The sequence below is a fragment of the Rhinatrema bivittatum genome, chromosome 9, assembly GCF_901001135.1.
Source record: "Rhinatrema bivittatum chromosome 9, aRhiBiv1.1, whole genome shotgun sequence".
NCBI lineage: Eukaryota > Metazoa > Chordata > Amphibia > Gymnophiona > Rhinatrematidae > Rhinatrema > Rhinatrema bivittatum.
In genome coordinates this window covers 232,141,457-232,161,502 of record NC_042623.1, presented here as the reverse complement: position 1 = coordinate 232,161,502, position 20,046 = coordinate 232,141,457, and the positions used below count along the sequence as shown (strand labels likewise).

The 20,046-nt window shown below is 45.5% G+C and overlaps 1 protein-coding gene across 2 annotated transcripts in view; it reads left to right on the top strand.

The window, feature by feature from the left end:
• The window catches only part of ACAP2 (ArfGAP with coiled-coil, ankyrin repeat and PH domains 2), a 338,624-nt gene that overhangs the window by 277,032 nt on the left and 41,546 nt on the right, over positions 1-20,046 (top strand). The gene's annotated exons all lie outside the window — the stretch shown is intronic.

The window sequence follows — 20,046 nt, the reverse complement described above, 5'->3', positions numbered from 1 at the left end:
CAAATATTTGCAATAGATGTGGCCATGAGATGAGCCTCTGAAGTCGCTATGGCTTTCACTTGATGAGCTTCAACAGAGTACGTAATCTGGAAGCCAGCCAACACATAACAGTGCACTATACAGTCTGCTAGCCAATTGGACAGAGTCTGAAAAATGTGGTCGCAAAACAATCTATTGGAATTAAAGGACAAACAGTTGAGAAGCACAACTATAAGGTTGAGTGTTCTTTAGGTAATATGTCATGGCTCTCTTGTAGTCCAAAAATGAAGAGCCTATTCTCCTTTGTGCACATGTAGTCTTGGAAAGAATATAGGTGTCACTGAACACCACCTAGACCCTGCATGACCTGCTGACTGTTCTCTGGAACACACTGCTCAGAGCCAGCTACTTGTATTTATTTATTTATTATTTTTAGTTTTTTTTTATACCGATGTTCCTGTAGCAAATACATATCACACCGGTTTACATTGCAACAACAACTTTCGCTCAGGGCGATACAGAGAACAGAGGAGTCAAATAAACGGGAAAAACAGGACATAACGTAACATTAGAAATAAGCGTTATAAAATAAAATCAAACAATGCCTTGTAGTAAAAGCATCTCGAATCCATACATCAGTGTTTACTTCACACTCATGAGAGTGTTTACTTCATACTCATGAGAGGCTTCTAGGAAAAGTAAAAAGTCATGGGATAGGTGGTGATGTCCTTTTGTGGATTACAAACTGGCTAAAAGACAAGAAACAGAGAGTAGGATTAAATGGACAATTTTCTCAGTGGAAGGGAGTGGGCAGTGGAGTGCCTCAGGGATCTGTATTGGGACCCGTACTTTTCAATATATTTCTAAATGATCTGGAAAGAAATATGACGAGTGAGATAATCAAATTTGCAGATGATACAAAATTATTCAAAGTAGTTAAATCACAAGCAGATTGTGATAAATTGCAGGAAGACCTTGTGAGACTGGAAAATTTGACATCCAAATGGCAGATGAAATTTAATGTGGATAAGTGCAAGGTGTGATGCATATAGGGAAAAATAACCCATGCTATAGTTTACACAATGTTAGGTTTCATATTAGGAGCTACCACCCAAGAAAGAGATCTAGGCATCATAGTGGATAACACATTGAAATCATCGGTTCAGTGTGCTGCAGCAGCCAAAAAAGCAAACAATCAGATCGATACTCTAAGGCCGCGGTAGAAACAGTGCGGCAGTGTCAGGCGCACCCTCGATCCCCGCACGCACAGTTCTCTTCACCTACCGCTCTATACTCTCTTCTAATTGCATGCAAATGCATGCCGCGGCTGCGAAGCCTTAGGCAAGCGTTAGGCCCGCGCAACCCATTTTACTGTATAGAGCACCTATACAGTATCCTGGGTTCGCGGGCCTAACGCTTCACGGCTGCGCTGGTATCTGTCATTTCAAATGACATTTGAAATGACAGATACCAGGAAGTGGACAGTTTTGTTCCCCGATGCTCGGCAAACTATCCCCCAGCCCCCGCTCACCTGCCCTGGCCCCGTCCGGTCTCCGGTGCAGCCCCAGTCCTGTCTCCTCCTCCCGAAGCAAAAAAAAAAAACAAAACTGCTCAAGGCGGCCGGGTGGGCGTGCATTCATTCACTGCCGGCGGGGGCCTCCGGCTCCCTCTGCCTGGATGAATGCCCAGCCCCCGCCGGCCGCGAATGAATGCCCGTGCGATTTCGGCGCTCAAGGCGTGACGTCACGTCATGTGACTGCCTTGAGCGCCGAAATCGCACGGGCATTCATTCACTGCTGGCGGGGGCCGCTGGATGAATGCACGGCCCCCGCCGGCAGTGAATGAATGCCCGTGCGATTTCGGCGCTCGTGCCTTGAGTGCCGAAATCGCACGGGCATTCATTCGCGGCCGGCGGGGGCTGGGCATTCATCCAGGCAGAGGGAGCCGGAGGCCGCTTTCGCCGCCGGCTCCCTCTGCCTGGATGAATGCACGCCCACCCGGCCGCCTTGAGCGCCGAAATCGGGAGGAGAAGGGAGAAGGGACTACCGTAGCAGGCCCGAGCCTTGCTACTTTTTCGGGTTTTTTTTTTTTTTTTTGCTTCGGGAGGAGGGGACAGGACTGGGGCTGCACCGGAGACCGGACAGGGCCAGGGCAGGTAAGCAATGTTTTTACACTTTTTTTACACCATTTTTTACACTTTATTCCCGTTTTAATTTTCGAACACCACACTAACACCAAGTAGAGGGTGGCGGTAAACTAACAGGTTAAGGACGCAGCAAAATAGCGGGTTACAAAGGAGATAATCTGAGCGCGCCTCACAGTATCGGAGGGGAATAGCTAATTCTTTCATTATACAGCTAATTCGTTCATTTACATAGCATATACATGCTGCGTGCGGAAAGGGTTATGTGTCTGTTTTAAAAAGCGCTAAGGACGCGTGAAACTGGAGACTGTATCGCTGAATCGCCTTACGCGTCCGAATTGTGCGCTCCCAGCACGTTACAGACGGGAAATCTTCAACCGCACGTTACAGTATCGACCTGATAGTTGGGAATTATTAGAAAGGGAATGTTGAATAAAACAGAAAATGTCATAATGCCTCTGTATCGCTCCATGGTGAGACCGCACCTTGAATACTGTGTACAATTCTGGTCACTGCATCTCAAAAAAGATAAAGTTGCGACAGAGAAGGTACAGAGAAGGGTGACCAAAATGATAAAGGGGATGGAACAGCTCTCCTATGAGGAAAGGCTAAAGAGGTTAGGACTTTTCAGCTTGGAGAAGAGACGGCTGAGGGGGGGGATATGATAGAGGTGTTTAAAATCATGAGAGATCTAGAACGGGTAAATGTGAATCAGTTATTTACTCTTTCGGATAATAGAAAGACTAGGGGGCACTCCATGAAGTTAGAATGTGGCACATTTAAAACTAATCTGAGAAAGTTCTTTTTCACTCAACGCACAATTAGACTTTGGAATTTGTTGCCAGGGGAATATGGTTAGTGCAGTTAGTGTAGCTGGGTTTAAAAAAGGATTGGATAAGTTCTTGGAGGAGAAGTCCATTAACTGCTATTAAGTTGACTTAGAAAATGGACATTGCTATTCTCACAGGACAAGCAGGATGGTAGTCCTCACATATGGGTGACATCATCAGGATGGAGCCCAATCACGGAACACATTTGTCAAAGTTTCTAGAACTTTGACTGACACCTACTGGGTATGCCCAGCATGGCACTAGCCCTGCATCCAGCAGGGGTCCCCCTTCAATCTCTTTTTTTTTTTCCACGCAGCAGTAGCCACCCGGGTTAAGGAGCTCTCTAGAGATTCCTGACAGGAATTTTCCTCACGGAACGTCTTTCAAAATTTTCAAAATAATTCTATCGATTCCATACTCCACGGTCAAAAGGTAAGGCTTTACCCTCGTTTGCAGTCGATTCCCGTCGAGTTTTCCCTTTGGGGCCTACTGGCCATCGACCGCACTGCGGTTAAATTTTTGTCGAAGCCATGGCATCTGGTTTTCGTCTGTGCCCTGACTGTCCTCGGACAATGTCCATCACAGACCCGCATAGGGTTTGTGTGTTATGTTTGGGATCCGACCATGACATCCTAACTTGCACCAAATGTGCCCAAATGACACTGAAGGGCCGTAAGGCCTGCTCAGAGAAGATGGAGTTTCTTTTTCAAGCAAAGCCTCAGACTTCATTGACCGCTTCGACATTGTCTGAGCCAGTGCCATCGACCTCTCGTCAGCAGCGGGACACCGGTGCTGCCCGACTGGCACCAACTATTCCGAAGGTGTTGACTTCTTCCTCATTGGATCCGGAGAAGGATTGAGGAGAACATCGTGAAAAACATCGACACCATCACCGGAAGGCTCAGTCCGCCAATCCAGGCAAGCCTGTGGCATTGGCGTCGACTGAACCAAGGAATAAGAAATCCCATCCAGAGAAGGCCCCATCCTCCTCTGCGACTGGCTCACCGAGGCGTTCCCCCACCTTCATTGGTGCCGGGAGCTGCGACTCCACTTTCACCGGTGGACCCTACGGCTACGCTAGTATTGCCTCCTACTCCGGAGCTGGGGGTTGCATGCCCCAGGCTTCCATGAGGAATTGGATCGGATGATCCAAGAGGCCATAGGTAAGGCTCTGCAGGGCTTCCAACCTCCATTGGCGCCGACACCGATGCCAGCCCCAGTCACCAACCCGATACCCACAGCTCTCACACAGCTACTTGGCAGACTGGATGCGCTGATCTGTGCTCTTCCATCGGTGGAACCGAGGATACCGGTATGTCCACCGCCTTCCATGCTGATACCTTTATCATCGGAAGACGAGGAAACACCGATGCTGGAACCTATCCCCGGACCATCTGGGATCTTGCCACAGACTCGCCCGTCGATGTTACCGGTTCCATCTGTGCCTATTCTGCCATCGATACCGCATCGTCCTCAATCGGTGCCACCATCGATGCTGTCGGTGTCTAGGCCTGAACCTTCACAGGAATAGCACCATTACTCCCCTCTGGAGATCCTATGGGAGCCGGTGATCAACCTTACGATCCTTGGACTGATGATTCTTCCCAGGATACTGATGATCTACTTTCAGAGCTGTCTCCCCCTGAGGAGAGAAGACGTTCTCCTCCAGAGGACCTGTCCTTTATTAATTTTATAAAGGAAATGTCTGAAGCCATACCATTCCAACTTCAGACAGAAGAGGACTCCAGAGACAAAATGCTGGAAGTGCTCCAATTCGTAGATGCACCCAAGGAGATCATGTCCATACCTGTTAATGAAGTTCTCCTGGACTTGCTGAAGAGGAATTGGGAGCATCCAGGCTCTGTGCCACCGGTGAATCAGAAAACAGATGCCACCTACCTGGTACAGACAGCCCCTGGTTTCCAAAAACCACAGCTGGATCACTATTCTGTGGTTGTGGAGTCGGCCCAGAAAAAAGCACGACTTTATAAACCTTATTCTTCCATTCTTCCAGGGAAAGAATAGAGGTCCCTCGATGCATTTGGCCGTCATGTTTTCCATGGATCAATGCTTATTTCTCGCATTACTTCCTACCAGTTATACATGACCCAGTATAACAGATACCTATTCAAGAAGATCCAGGATTTCTCTGAGTCTTTACCCAACCAGCTTTAGGATCAAATCAATGCCCTGGCTCAGAAGGGTCTAGAAGCTGGCAAGCACGAGGTCTGCGCTGCCTATGATATTTTTGACACTGCCTCTAGGGTGTCCGCAGCGGCGATTAGTGCATGAAGGTGGACCTGGCTGAAGTCCACTGACTTAAGACCAGAGATACAGGACCGATTGGCTGACCTGCCCTGTACTGGAGACAATCTCTTCGGGGACAAAATCCAGAAGACTGTAGCACAGCTTAAAGACCGCCACGAGACGCTACGCCAGCTTTCATCTGTGCCTTCTGATTTCCTGTCCACCTATAAAAGGACATTCCGAAGAGACTCTAAGTGGCCGTCCTTCAAGCCATGGAGATATTATCCTCTTGCTACTTGAGGTTGCTCCTCCAGACCTTACCAGAAAGGTCAGGCCAGACAATCCCGGCCTCAGAAGACTCAGCCAGCCCCTCCACCGGGCCTAGCTGCTGGATTTTGACTCCTCGCTGGAGAGCATAAGCCAACCTCCTCTGCCGTCCGTACCCGTCGGTGGTCGGTTGTGCCACTTCACCAACATATGGCACACGATCACTTCAGATCAGTGGGTACTTGCTGTACTGACTCAAGGTTACCACCCTCAACTTCCTGACTGTACAGGCGGACTCCCCACCTTGGCTGATGTGGGGGATCATCCGACCATTCCTCTCTTCTGGAGGAGGAGGTTTCAACCCTCTTGAAATCCCGGGCAGTAGAACCAGTGCCCCTCTCCCAGCAGGGGCAGGGGTACTATTCCAGGTAGATCCTCATCCTAAAAAAGTCAGGGGGCATTTGTCCAATACAGGACCTGCGTGCCTTAAACAAATATCTGTAGAAGGAAAAGTTCAGGATGGTAACCTTGAGCTCTCTACTTCCTCTTCTATAAAGAGGAGATTGGCTTTAAGAACATAAGAAATTGCCATGCTGGGTCAGACCAAGGGTCCATCAAGCTCAGCATCCTGTTTCCAACAGAGGCCAAACCAGGCCACAAGAACCTGGCAATTACCCAAACTCTAAGAAGATCCCATGCCACTGATGAAATTAATAGCAGTGGCTATTCCCTAAGTAAATTTGATTAATAGCCGTTAATGGACTTTTCCTCCAAGAACTTATCCAAACCTTTTTTGAACCCAGCCACACTAACTGCACTAGCCACATCCTCTGACAACAAATTCCAGAACTTTATTGTGCGTTGAGTGAAAAAGAATTTTCTCCGTTTAGTCTTAAATGTGCTACTTGCTAACTTCATGGAATGCCCCCTAGTCCTTCTATTATTCGAAAGTGTAAATAACCAATTCACATCTACTTGTTCAAGATCTCTCATGATCTTAAAGACCTCTATCATATCCCCTCGGCTGTCTCTTCTCCAAGCTGAACAGCCCTAACTTCTTCAGCCTTTCCTCATAGGGGAGCTGTTCCATCCCCTTTATCATTTTGGTTGCCCTTCTCTGTATCTTCTCCATCGCAACTATATCTTTTTTGAGATGCGGCGACCAGAATTGTACACAGTATTCCAGGTGCGGTCTAACCATGGAGCAATATAGAGGCGTTATGACATTTTCCGTTTTATTAACCATTCCCTTCCTAATAATTCCTAACATTCTGTTTGCTTTTTTGACTGCTGCAGCACACTGAGCCGACTATTTTAAAGTATTATCCACTATGATGCCTAGATCTTTTTCCTGGGTGGTAGCTCCTAATATGGAACCTAACATCGTGTAACTACAGCAAGGGTTATTTTTCCCTATATGCAACACCTTGCACTTGTCCACATTTGGATGCCCAATCTTCCAGTCTTGCAAGGTCCTCCTGTAATGTATCACAAAGGGGAAAGCCGACAGTCGCTCAGCAGCGAATGGTTCGGAGAGAGGTATCTTCAAAGGATACTAATGATGCATTAGAATTAGGGCATCCCAACAGTGAGGTTCCAATAATTAGAAAAATAGTCCAAGTGACTGTAACTAAAAACTCACCTGAGCTAAAACATTCTAACTTAACCCTATCAATTAAAAAGCAGAATGAAAATACAAACAAAAAACAAACTTTGAAATTTTTGTATGCTAATGCCAGAAGTCTAAGAAGTAAGATGGGAGAATTAGAATGTATAGCAGTGAATGATGACATAGACTTAATTGGCATCTCAGAGACATGGTGGAAAGAGGATAACCATGGGACAGTGCTATACTGGGGTACAAATTATATCACAGTGACAAAGAGGAGCACCCGGGAGGAGGTGTGGCGCTTTATGTCCGGGATGGCATAGAGTCCAACAGGATAAACATCCTGCATTAGACTAAATACAAAATTGAATCTTTATGGGTAGAAATCCCTTGTGTGTCGGGGAAGACTATAGTGATAGGGGTATACTACCGTCCACCTGGTCAAGATGGTGAGACGGACAGTGAAATGCTAAGAGAAATTAGGGAAGCTAACCAAATTGGTAGTGCAGTAATAATGGGAGACTTCAATTACCCCAATATTGACTGGGTAACTGTATCATCGGGACATGCTAGAGAGATTACGTTCCTGGATGGAATAAATGATAGCTTTATGGAGCAATTAGTTCAGGAACCGACGAGAGAGGGAGCAATTTTAGATCTAATTCTCAATGGAGCACAGGACTTGGTGAGAGAGGTAAAGGTGGTGGGGCCGCTTGGCAATAGTGATCATAATATGATCAAATTTGATTTAATGACTGGAAGAGGAACAGTGTGCAAATCCAAGGCTCTTGTGCTAAACTTTCAAAAGGGGAAACTTTGATAAAATGAGAAAAATTGTTAGAAAAAAACTGAAAGGAGCAGCTACAAAAGTAAAAAATGTCCAAGAGGTGTGGTCATTGTTAAAAAAAAAAAAAAAAAAAACCATTCTAGAAGCACAGTCTAGATGTATTCCACACATTAAGAAAGGTGGAAAGAAGGCAAAACGATTACCGGCATGGTTAAAAGGGGAGGTGAAAGGGAGGAAGTGACGTCACCCTCAGGGATGGTCGCTTGACTAGAGAGCTCCTCCGACCACAGACTTACTCCCTAAATAATATAACCATCGCTTTAACAAAATTTGTATTACCAGCGCGGGCTCCGAGCTTCTGAGCGTCCTGATGTCCACGAGACGCAAACAAATTGACTTTAAAAAGTTTTCCTATAAAAAAACGGAAGGAGACGGGAGGACCGCGTGTGAGGAGGAAATGGCGGCTCTGGAGGACGCGGCCTCCGAGCAGGACAGTGCGGACGAACAGGCAAGCCAGGTACCGAGCACATTCCCGACCAAAGATGAAATGAAAACGTGGTTTGCGGAGTTGAAATCCGAGCTCGCTACTAAAACCAGTGATATTAAACAGTCCATAGAAGACCTCCGTAGCGAGATGGCCGACCAAGGGCGTCGGCTTTTCGAGCTGGAAACACGCGTAGATGCTAATTGCAATCATTTTAAAACTATGCGGGAACAACAAACCCATACGCAAACAGAGCTGGAGCGCTTAAATGAAAAACTTGAGGACTTGGAAAATCGCTCGAGGCGGCATAATATTCGGTTTAGGGGAATCCCGGAGTCTCCTGCAAACGGAAACTGTGAAGAGGTGGTAAAGCAAATTTGTGCCATGCTGACAGCGTCCTCAGCCGCTTCGACTTCTGAAACATTAGCAGGGGACATTAAGATTGACCGGGCACATCGAGTAATGGGACCTCGGGTAGCCAACAAACCCAAGGACATTTTGGCGTGTTTTCACGATTATACCACGAAAGACCGACTTATGAACATTGCCCGAAAACAGGCAACGTGGCAATGGCAGGGGGAAGCCATTATGGTCTTTCCTGATCTTTCACCAATTACTATACGGCGGCGACAAGAACTTAAACCGGTGACAGATTTTCTCCGTGCGGAAAACATACGGTACCGCTGGCTCTTCCCTTTTGGCATAAGTTTCACCCTAAAGGGGGATCCCCATCGTGTCAAGACTCTACTGGAAGCGGAGCGCTTGATTCATCAGGCAGGATATGCTGGATTTGATCATCTTATAATGCCGCCTAAACCCCACAGCCGCAGGGAGACCTTTCCGCAATGGCAGAGAGTAGACCGGGGTGACAAAAGACTGCGCCGGAATATACCCCATTCTGAGGCTTCGGGTGTTGGCCCGTGAACTGTGGGAGATCGCATGGATTAATTTTTGCATGGGACATCTGGTGGCAGCATTGACTGTTACGCAGGAGCCTCTTTTTCCTTTTCTCTTTTTCTTCTTCTTTTCCTAATATGCTAGGCTCCACCCAGGGAAGGCTCGGGCAGAGCCCCTTTATGTGCTCATGGATGGTTATCCTTTTTCTGTTCTTATGCATACTCTCTTAAGGGATGTATTGTTATTTGTTCACTACTAGTTATTATTATGTGGTTTGGATAAGTTTTTTTAGTCACCTGAGGATGACTAATTCCTCTCTACTGAGGTCAAGTTGGATAGTACTTGTACTCCATCTTGAGGGGGATATGGTAAAGCGAGGGGAGGAGGGGGTTGGGCGGGCGGGGGGGAGGGCACAGTCACATGTATTTTGTAATGATTGATGGGGTTTTTATTTTGTGGGTCTATCCTAGAATGTATATTCAGGCCGGTTGGGGCGAGTCGGGACCGTTGTACCTTTTGTGGGTGGTTGGTAGCCTGGGGGACGCTGGATATACGCTTTATATGATACAGGGATGGTCAGTTTAACTTTTTTATCCCTTAATGTTAAGGGTCTTAATTCCCCATATAAAAGACATAGTCTCTATTCGGAATTGCAATCTTCTAATGCCACCATTGCGTTCCTCCAAGAGACCCACCTTAAACGGCGACATGAAATTCTACTCAGGCACCCTTTATACCCCATACAATACTGGACTGCGAGGCCTCTCAGTCACAAATATTTAGGGGAGGGAATTTTAATTCACAAAGATTTGCTGTATGAGGAAGTTGCTTGTTATGGGGATCCAGAGGGCCGATACCTCCTTCTGATTTTAGTAATAGGAGGGATCACATTTACTTTGGTTAATGTCTATGCTCCCAACTCTGGTCAGGGCCAGTATCTTCAGAGGATCTCCCGTTTATTAAATCAACATGCCAAGGGCCATCTATTGATCGGCGGCGATTTTAATCTCACCATAAATCCTCACTTGGATAACTCCGGGGGGGCGGCCACACTTGCTAATCGGGACCGTGGGGCTTTTAGGTCTTTTATTACTCAATGGCTGCTGGTAGATGTATGGCGCTGCTGGAATCCCAGGGGCAGGGCTTATACTTTTTATTCCAGGGCACCTCAATCATATTCTAGGATTGATAATTTTTTTGTTTCTAAAAGTTGCGTAAATCAGGTACAAACTCCCCAAATCGGTCCTATCTCCTGGTCGGACCACGGTCCGATATCTTTTCAATTTGCTTTACATAATTATGAGAGGGGCCATCAATACTGGCGGTTAAATGAGAGTCTATTAGCAGATGATGCTTTCGTGCAACAAATACAATCGGATATTGAGGAGTATGTGACGATTAATGATCGGGAGGGGATCACGCCTATGATATTATGGGACTGTCTCAAAGCTGTGCTACGGGGGAAGTTCATTGCTAGGGGGTCCTACCTTAAAAAACAGAGTATCAAAGACAAAACTGATACTTTACAGCGGTTACATGAATTGAGCCTTCAACATCAGCATAATGGGGGAACCCACCTATTGGAAACCATGGATAGTTTGAGGGCTCACTTGGAGCATCTTGAGTCGGCTTGGATTGCCCATACTTTACTTCTCACCAAACAAACTTACTATGAGGGGGGCAATAAAGCGGGGAGACTCTTGTCTAAAAAGCTTAAAGCTCAACAGGTGCAAAATAATATTATTAAAATCAAGGATGAGTCCGGGGGGATGCTCACATCAAACTCGGATATTCGACAGAGATTTATCCGGTTTTATTCAGAGTTATATGCAACGGATACCGCTATTTCTTCTCATGGCATTGAGAGGTATCTCTCGTCTGTATCCCTACCCTCCATATCACAAGCCAATCAGGAGTTTTTGGACCGCGATATTTCCCCAGCCGAAGTACGGTGGGCGATTCAGAGTCTGAAGGTGGGAAAGTCCCCTGGCCTAGATGGCTTTACGGCGGTTTTCTATAAAAAATTTGCGGGGTTGGTAATACCTATTTTAGTCCGCCTGTTTAACGCTTTGCAGGGTAATCTTTCCCTGTCGACCTCGGCTAATCTGGCAGGGGTGACTATTTTGGCGAAACCAGGGCGAGACCCTACTATTTGCGGTTCCTATCGCCCGATCTCTCTGATTAACTTAGATATGAAGCTTCTTGCTAAAATTCTGGCTAACAGACTTAATAATTTTCTTCCCCAACTCATTCATGTTGATCAATCAGGGTTCATACCAGGTCGAATGGCCTCTGATAATGTAAGGAAAATAATTGATTTAATTGGCCTGGCCCGAAAGATTGAGATACCATTATTGCTATTGGCGGTCGATGCTGAAAAAGCATTCGACTTTGTTCATTGGCCCTTCCTTTTTCAAACAATGAGGGCTTATCATTTTGGGGATAAATTCATTCGGTGGATCCAAAAACTTTATACAGCTCCACAAGCATGTCTCAAAATTAACGGGGGATATTCGGATCCGTTTATGGTGGGTAGGGGTACCCGACAAGGTTGCCCTTTATCCCCGTTACTTTTTGCCATATTTTTGGAACCTTTTACCCATCATATCCGAGCCAATCCCCGAATCCAGGGGCTGGGCTTGGGAACGTTCTCCTCCAAAATGTCCCTTTTTGCGGACGATATTTTATTTACTATTACCCGACCTGGGGAGTCCCTCTGCGCTTTGTCAACAGAACTCTCGGCCTTTAGCGAGGTGTCGGGATTTAAAATAAATTGGGACAAGTCAGAATTGCTAAACGTTAATGTTCCTGAGGCAGTGACTGCGCAAATTAAGAAATCCCATCCTTTTAAATGGGCCAAAGGCAAATTGAAATATCTGGGGATATACCTTGGGGGGGAGTCTGATATTTTTCAACTTAACTATCCCCCCTTACTTGCTAAAATCTATAAGGAATTAGAGGAGTGGGATAGGTACCACATATCCTGGCTGGGAAGACTAGCGGTAATAAAGATGAACATTCTACCAAGGCTTTTATACCTGTTTCAAACTTTACCTATTGTGGTACCCAATAAATTGTTAGACAAATGGCAAGGTAGACTCTTAAAGTATTTGTGGCAGGCAAAACAACCTAGGATTAAGAAAACCATTTTATATCTCTCCAAATCCCAAGGAGGACTAGGGATGCCGTCATTGCACGGGTACCATGGGGCGGCTCATTTAAAAGCCGCAGTGGACTGGAATAATCCTCATAGCTCGAAGCCCTGGGTACAGTTGGAACAAGCTATGTTAGGTGACTTACCTTTATCGGCCTTACTCTGGCAGAATCAGCGCACATGGCATCCTTTGGTTAGTTTGCCTGAAACTGTTCGTGCTACTCTGGCAGTATGGCATAAATGGAGGACTACCTTGGTGGGCCCCAGGCAAACTTTTTCTAGTACACATTTATTCCACCACCACTCCTTTTGCAAGGCTGCACAGTGTCGGCGGCTTCACCATTGGCGGTCCTTGGGTATTTATGCGATTACTCATATATGGGTCCCAGGGGGTTTTGTACCTTTTCATAGTCTACGAGAGCGTTATTCTTTAGATCCTACAGACCTATATTTTTACACACAAGTGGTCCACTTTGTTACTCACTCATTAAAATTGACCGACTTGAGTCTGGGTTTACCCCCATTTGAAGCTTTGTGCCAACAAGCGGGGAAGACCAGAAAGCACATTTCGCGTATTTATGCTCTTTTGATAGGCATCTCCTCGTCAAAAGAATCACATATAATTGCCTGGGAAAGGGATCTGGGAGTATCCTGGACGGTGGACTCCTGGCACAAATTATCTCAGTCGGTGGGTAAGGGACTTATCTCCTCCACACATATAGAAAATGGCTATAAATTATTGTTTCGCTGGTATTGGACCCCAGACCGATTGTGTCGGCGCCATTTATCTCAGTCCGACAGGTGCTGGAAACAGTGCCAAGGTCTAGGTACATTTATACACATGTGGTGGGAATGTCCTAAAATCCAGTTATTTTGGGACACAGTGTCCAATTGGATTACTACAGTTCTTGCTAGGGAGGTGGTTCTTACCCCTGCACAGGCACTGCTCAATAAAGAGGACACCGATCTTACAGTTTTTCAGAATCTTTTTATTAAATACACTGTTACCGTTTCTAGGGGGGCATTGGCCAAATGCTGGAAGGGTTCCGAAGTTCCGTCTATTCTTGAAGTACAGAAGTTGCTGGCTCTGACGCACACACTGGGGGAAATCACAGCACATAAACACAAGACGATGTCTAAGTTTCGAAAAACTTGGCAACCATATAAACGGTGGACAGTCTCTAAGGCTGTTTAAATAATTGTTTTAAAGGTGCATGCAGTCTCCTATTCTCTATAGGGCTTCATGTTTCATATTTATGGGGTGCCTTCAACTTCCTGATAGGCATTTTCCTCAGTTACTGTATGTTAGACCGATTTGTTTAGACTTATTACAGTCTGACTCCTGATTATTCATTGTTTTCACATGTGCGGGGGGGGGGGGGTAGGGGAGATATCTCTCAGTCAGAGATATTTATCTGTTATCAATGAATACTGACAATCTATGAAGGTCAAGGCTCTGTTCTTTGGCAGTGGCCTTTATTTTTATTATGTTTTATTATGATGTTGAGCATAATTATTTGTTACTGTTTTGAGTGATTGTCAATAAAAACTTTACAAATTAAAAAAAAAAAAAAAAAAAAAAGGGGAGGTGAAAGAAGCTATTTTAGCCAAAAGATTTTCATTCAAAAATTGGAAGAAGGATCCAACAGAAGAAAATAGGATAAAGCATAAACGTTGGCAAGTTAAATGTAAGACATTGATAAGACAGGCTAAGAGAGAATTTGAAAAGAAGTTGGCTGTAGAGGCAAAAACTCACAGTAAAAACTTTTTTAAATATATCCGAAGCACAAAGCCTGTGAGGGAGTCAGTTGGACCGTTAGATGATCGAGGGATTAAAGGGGCCCTTAGAGAAGATAAGGCCATCGCGGAAAGATTAAATGATGTCTTTGCTTCGGTGTTTACTGAAGAGGATGTTGGGGAGGTACCCATAATGGAGAAGGTTTTCATGGGTAATGATTCAGATGGACTGAACCAAATCACGGTGAACCTAGAAGATGTGGTAGGCCTGATTGACGAACTGAAGAGTAGTAAATCACCTGGACCGGATGATATACACCCCAGAGTTCTGAAGGAACTAAAAAATGAAATTTCAGACCTATTAGTAAAAATTTGTAACCTATCATTAAAATCATCCATTGTACCTGAAGACTGGAGGATAGCAAATGTAACCCCAATATTTAAAAAGGGCTCCAGGGGCAATCCGGGAAACTACAGACAGGTTAGCCTGACTTCAGTGCCAGGAAAAATAGTGGAAAATATTCGAAACATCAAAATCATAGAACATATAGAAAGACATGGTTTAATGGAACAAAGTCAGCATGGCTTTACCCAGGGCAAGTCTTGCCTCACAAATCTGCTTCACTTTTTTGAAGGAATTAATAAACATGTGGATAAAGGTGAACCGGTAGATGTAGTATACTTGGATTTTCAGAAGGCGTTTGACAAAGTTCCTCATGAGAGGCTTCTAGGAAAAGTAAAAAGTCATGGGATAGGTGGCAATGTCCTTTCGTGGATTGCAAACTGGCTAAAAGACAGGAAACAGAGTAGGATTAAATGGGCAATTTTCTCAGTGGAAGGGAGTGGACAGTGGGGTGCCTCAGGGATCTGTATTGGGACCCTTACTTTTCAATATATTTATAAATGATCTGGAAAGAAATACGACGAGTGAGATAATCAAATTTGCAGATGACACAAAATTGTTCAGAGTAGTTAAATCACAAGCAGATTGTGATAAATTGCAGGAAGACCTTATGAGACTGGAAAATTGGGCATCCAAATGGCAGATGAAATTTAATGTGGATAAGTGCAAGGTGATGCATATAGGGAAAAATAACCCATGCTATAATTACACAATGTTGGGTTCCATATTAGGTGCTACAACCCAAGATGATCTAGGTGTCATAGTTGATAACACATTGAAATTGTCGGTGCAGTGTGCTGCGGCAGTCAAAAAAGCAAACAGAATGTTGGGAATTATTAGAAAAGGAATGGTGAATAAAACGGAAAATGTCATAATGCCTCTGTATCGCTCCATGGTGAGACCGCACCTTGAATACTGTGTACAATTCTGGTCGCCGCATCTCAAAAAAGATATAATTGCGATGGAGAAGGTACAGAGAAGGGCTACCAAAATGATAAGGGGAATGGAACAGCTCCCCTATGAGGAAAGACTAAAGAGGTTAGGACTTTTCAGCTTGGAGACGAGACGGCTGAGGGGGGATATATTAGAGATGTTTAAAATTATGAGAGGTCTAGAACGGGTAGATGTGAATCGGTTATTTACTCTTTTGGATAATAGACTAGGGGGCACTCCATGAAGTTATCATGGGGCACATTTAAAACTAATCGGAGAAAGCTTTTTTTACTCAACGCACAATTAAACTCTGGAATTTGTTGCCAGAGGATGTGGTTAGTGCAGTTAGTATAGCGGTGTTTAAAAAAGGATTGGATAAGTTCTTGGAGGAGAAGTCCATTACCTGCTATTAAGTTCACTTAGAGAATAGCCACTGCCATTAGCAATGGTAACATGGAATAGACTTAGTTTTTGGGTACTTGCCAGGTTCTTGTGGCCTGGATTGGCCACTGTTGGAAACAGGATGCTGGGCTTGATGGACGCTTGGTCTGACCCAATATGGCATTTTCTTACGTTCTTATGCTTGTGATTTAACTAAACTGAATAATTTTGTATCATCTGCAAATTTGATAACCTCACTCGTCGTATTCCTTTCCAGATCATTTATATATATATTGAAAAGCACCAGTCCAAGTACAGATCCCTGAGGCACTCCTCTGTTTACCCTTTTCCACTCAGAAAATTGACCATTTAATCCTACTCTCTGTTTCCTGTCTTTTAACCAGTTTGTAATCCATGAAAGGAAATCACCTCCTATCCTATGACTTTTTAGTTTTCTTAGAAGCCTCTCATGAGGGACTTTGTCAAATGCCTTCTGAAAATCCAAATACACTACATCTACCTGTTCACCTTTATCCACATGTTTATTAACCCCTTCAAAAAAAAATGAAGCAGATTTGTTAGGCAAGACTTCCCTTGGGTAAATCCATGTTGACTATGTTCCATTAAACAATGTCTTTCTATATGCTCTACGATTTTGATCTTGAGAATAGTTTCCACTATTTTTCCCGGCACTGAAGTCAGGCTCATTGGTCTATAGTTACGCAGATTGCCCCTGGATCCTTTTTTAAATATTGGGGTTACGTTGGCCACCCTCCAGTCTTCAGGTACAATAGATCTTCAGGACGCGTATACACACATCTCGATCACTCCGTCTCACCGCAAATTCCTTCGATTCCTGGTCGGCCCCCAGCACTTTCAGTACCTGGTTCTGCCATTCGGCCTAGCATCCGCACCTCGAGTCTTTACCAAGGGCCTCGTAGTGGTCACGGCCTACCTGAGATGTCAAGGCATCCATATCTACCCTTATCTCGACAATTGGCTGATAAAGGGCTCCAACTCAAAGGGTTGCACTAGCCTCCCTACGTCTAACTATCCACACCTTGCTGTCTCTTGGTTTTCTGATCAACTACCCCAAGTCCAGCCTAGTTCCATCTCAAACCCTATCCTTCATAGGAGCCAATCTGGACACCATGCAAGCAAAAGCATTCCTCCCTCAGGATCGAGCTCGCACTCTCATATCCCTTGCACAATGCCTTTGGAATCGAGATAACTCGACAGCTTATTTCCTCATTTTGCTGGATGACATGGCATCCTCTGTACATGTCGCACCTCGCCATGAGTCATGCAGTGGACTCTGAAGTCCCAGTGGACTCAGGCTTATCATCCGATGTCCAGCATTGTCCACGTTACCAAGCAGCTCCGCCTGTCACTGGCCTGGTGGATACAGCTCTCCAACCTCCTTCAAGGCCTTCCCTTTCAGGTTTCAGAACCTCAAATTATCCTAACAACGGACACCTCCAATCTAGGTTGGGGTGCTCATGTCGACGACCTACAGACTCAGGGTACCTGGTCTCCAGAGGAAGCCAAACATCAGATAAATTTCCTGGAACTTCGAGCGATCAGATATGCCCTCCGAGTCTTTCAGGATTGTCTCTCAAACAAGACCATCCTGTTTCAAACCGACAACCAGGTAGCAATGGGGAACGGGCTCCTATCTTCTGTGTCAGGAAGCTGCACAGATATGGGCGTGGGCTCTTTCCCACTCGATGTACCTCAGAGCAACCTACTTGGTGGGCATGGACAATATTCTGGCAGACAGGTTGAGCCGGACCTTTCATCCGCACGAATGGTATCTCAACCCCATGGTAGCAGACACAATATTTCAACATTGGGGTTATCCACAAATAGATCTCTTTGTGTCCATTCACAACCACAAAGTAGAGAACTTCTGCTCGCTCACCAGACCGTAAACCTTTTCCACTTAGAACGATAAGACCGTCTCGTGAAAGGCTTTCGTGAAGCTACCAGGACTCGGGATGCCATTCACAGCCGAGGGATGCCTTTGCCCTCTCGTGGTCCAGCGGTCTTCTCTACGCATACCCTCCACTTCCACTCATATCGAAGACTCTCGTGAAGTTACGAAGTGACAAGGGTTTAATGATTCTGATAGCCCCTCACTGGCCATGCCAAGTCTGGTTCCCAATCCTCCAGGATCTATCAGTTCACCGGCGCATCCCTCTAGGGAAGGATCCATTTCTGATAACTCAGAACAATGGGTGCCTTCGCCACCCCAACCTCCAGGCCCTGTCCTTGACAGCCTGGATGTTGAAAGGTAATACTTCAACACCTTAACCTTTCAGAGTCTGTATCCCGAGTCCTGGTAGCTTCATGAAAGCCTTTCACGAGACGGTCTTATCGTTCTAAGTGGAAAAGGTTTACGGTCTGGTGCACGTCCATGTCCATAGACCCCTTCACTTGTTCCATCGCGAAGTTTCTGGCACCTGTCTGAGTCAGGCCTGAAAACTTCCTCTATAAGGGTGCATGTCAGGGCGGTAGCTGCTTTCCACAACGGCGTGGGAGATGTCTCTATTTCGACACAACCCTTAGTCACACGCTTCATGAGAGGTTTGCTCCACCTGAAACCTCCATTGCGCCCTCCGGCCCCTGCTTGGGACCTTAACGTGGTCTTAGGACGGCTCATGAAACCTCCGTTTGAGCCTCTCCACTCCTGCGATCTCCGCTATCTCATATGGAAAGTGATTTTTCTTCTCGCTATCACATCCGCTCGCAGAGTTAGTGAGTTACAGGCATTAGTCACCTACCCGCCTTACATCAAAATTCTACATACAGAGTGGTCTTCTGTATACATCCTAAGTTTTTACCAAAGGTAATGTCGGAATTTCATCTTAATTAATCCATCATCTTACCTACTTTCTTTCCAAGGCCCCATTCAAACCCAGGAGAACATGCTGTACATTCCCTGGACTGCAATCGTGCCCTAGCCTTTTATCTAGAGCGCACATCAGCCCACAGGAAGTCCACTCGATTATTTGTTTCTTTTGATAATATCAAATTGGGAAATCCAGTGGGAAAACAGACCCTTCCTCCTGGTTGGCGGACTGTATCTCTTTTTGCTACCAGCAAGCAGGCATTCCGCTTGAAGTCCGTGTAAAAGCACACTCTTTTAGGGCCGTGGGAACCTCAGTGGCACAGCTTCGTTCGGTGCCACTTATTGATATTTGTAAGCCTGCGACCTGGAGCTCTCTCCATAACTTCGCAGCCCATTATTGCTTAGATAAGGTTGGCGGGCAAGATTCCATTTTTGGCCAGTCTGTTCTACACAACTTATTCTCAGCTTAACTACCCAACATCCTACCAGCGACCCGTTCAGGGTTTTCAGGATGCCCTTCTACCCAAATCCACCCCTGTTGTTGTGTCTGTTGCATGTCTGTGGGTGCATTTGGTGCATTGCTTGGGCATCCTTAGCTCGCTACTCACCCATATGTGAGGACTATCATCCTGCTTGTCCTGTGAGAAAGAAGAGTTGCTTACCTGTAACAGGTGTTCTCACAGGACAGCAGGATGTTAGTCCTCATGAAACCCGCCTGTCACCCTGTGGAGTTGGGTTCGCTTGCGATTTATTTTATTTTTCGCATGTACTTCTTGCTATACACAAGACTGAAGGGGGACCCCTGCTGGATGCAGGGTTAGTGCCATGCTGGGCATGCCCAGTAGGTGCCAGTCAAAGTTCTAGAAACTTTGACAAAAGTGTTCCGTGATTGGGCTCCATCCTGATGATGTCACCCATATGTGAGGTCTAACATCCTGCTGTCCTGTGAGAACACCTGTTACAGGTAAGCAACTCTGCTGTACTGGCAACAGTGACATGGGATAGACTTAGTTTTTGGGAACTTGCCAGGCTCTTATGGCCTGGATTGGCCACTGTTGGAGATAGGATGCTAGGCCTGATGGACCCTTGGTGTGACCCAGTATGGCATATTCTTATGTTCATAGCTTTCAGTTCTTGTCCTGAGACACTAAGACCATCCCAGTAAAATATGTTGGTAATCCCCTGTAAGTCAGCACAATTCCTCAGGGCTTTGTAGAACCTACTTATATTTATTGATATTTATATGCCACTTATGCCTATGCTCTAGGTGGTGCACAATAAAATGAAACATACATAATAAAAGAAACAAACAAAGCTCAGAGCATCTGACAAAATCATAAAATT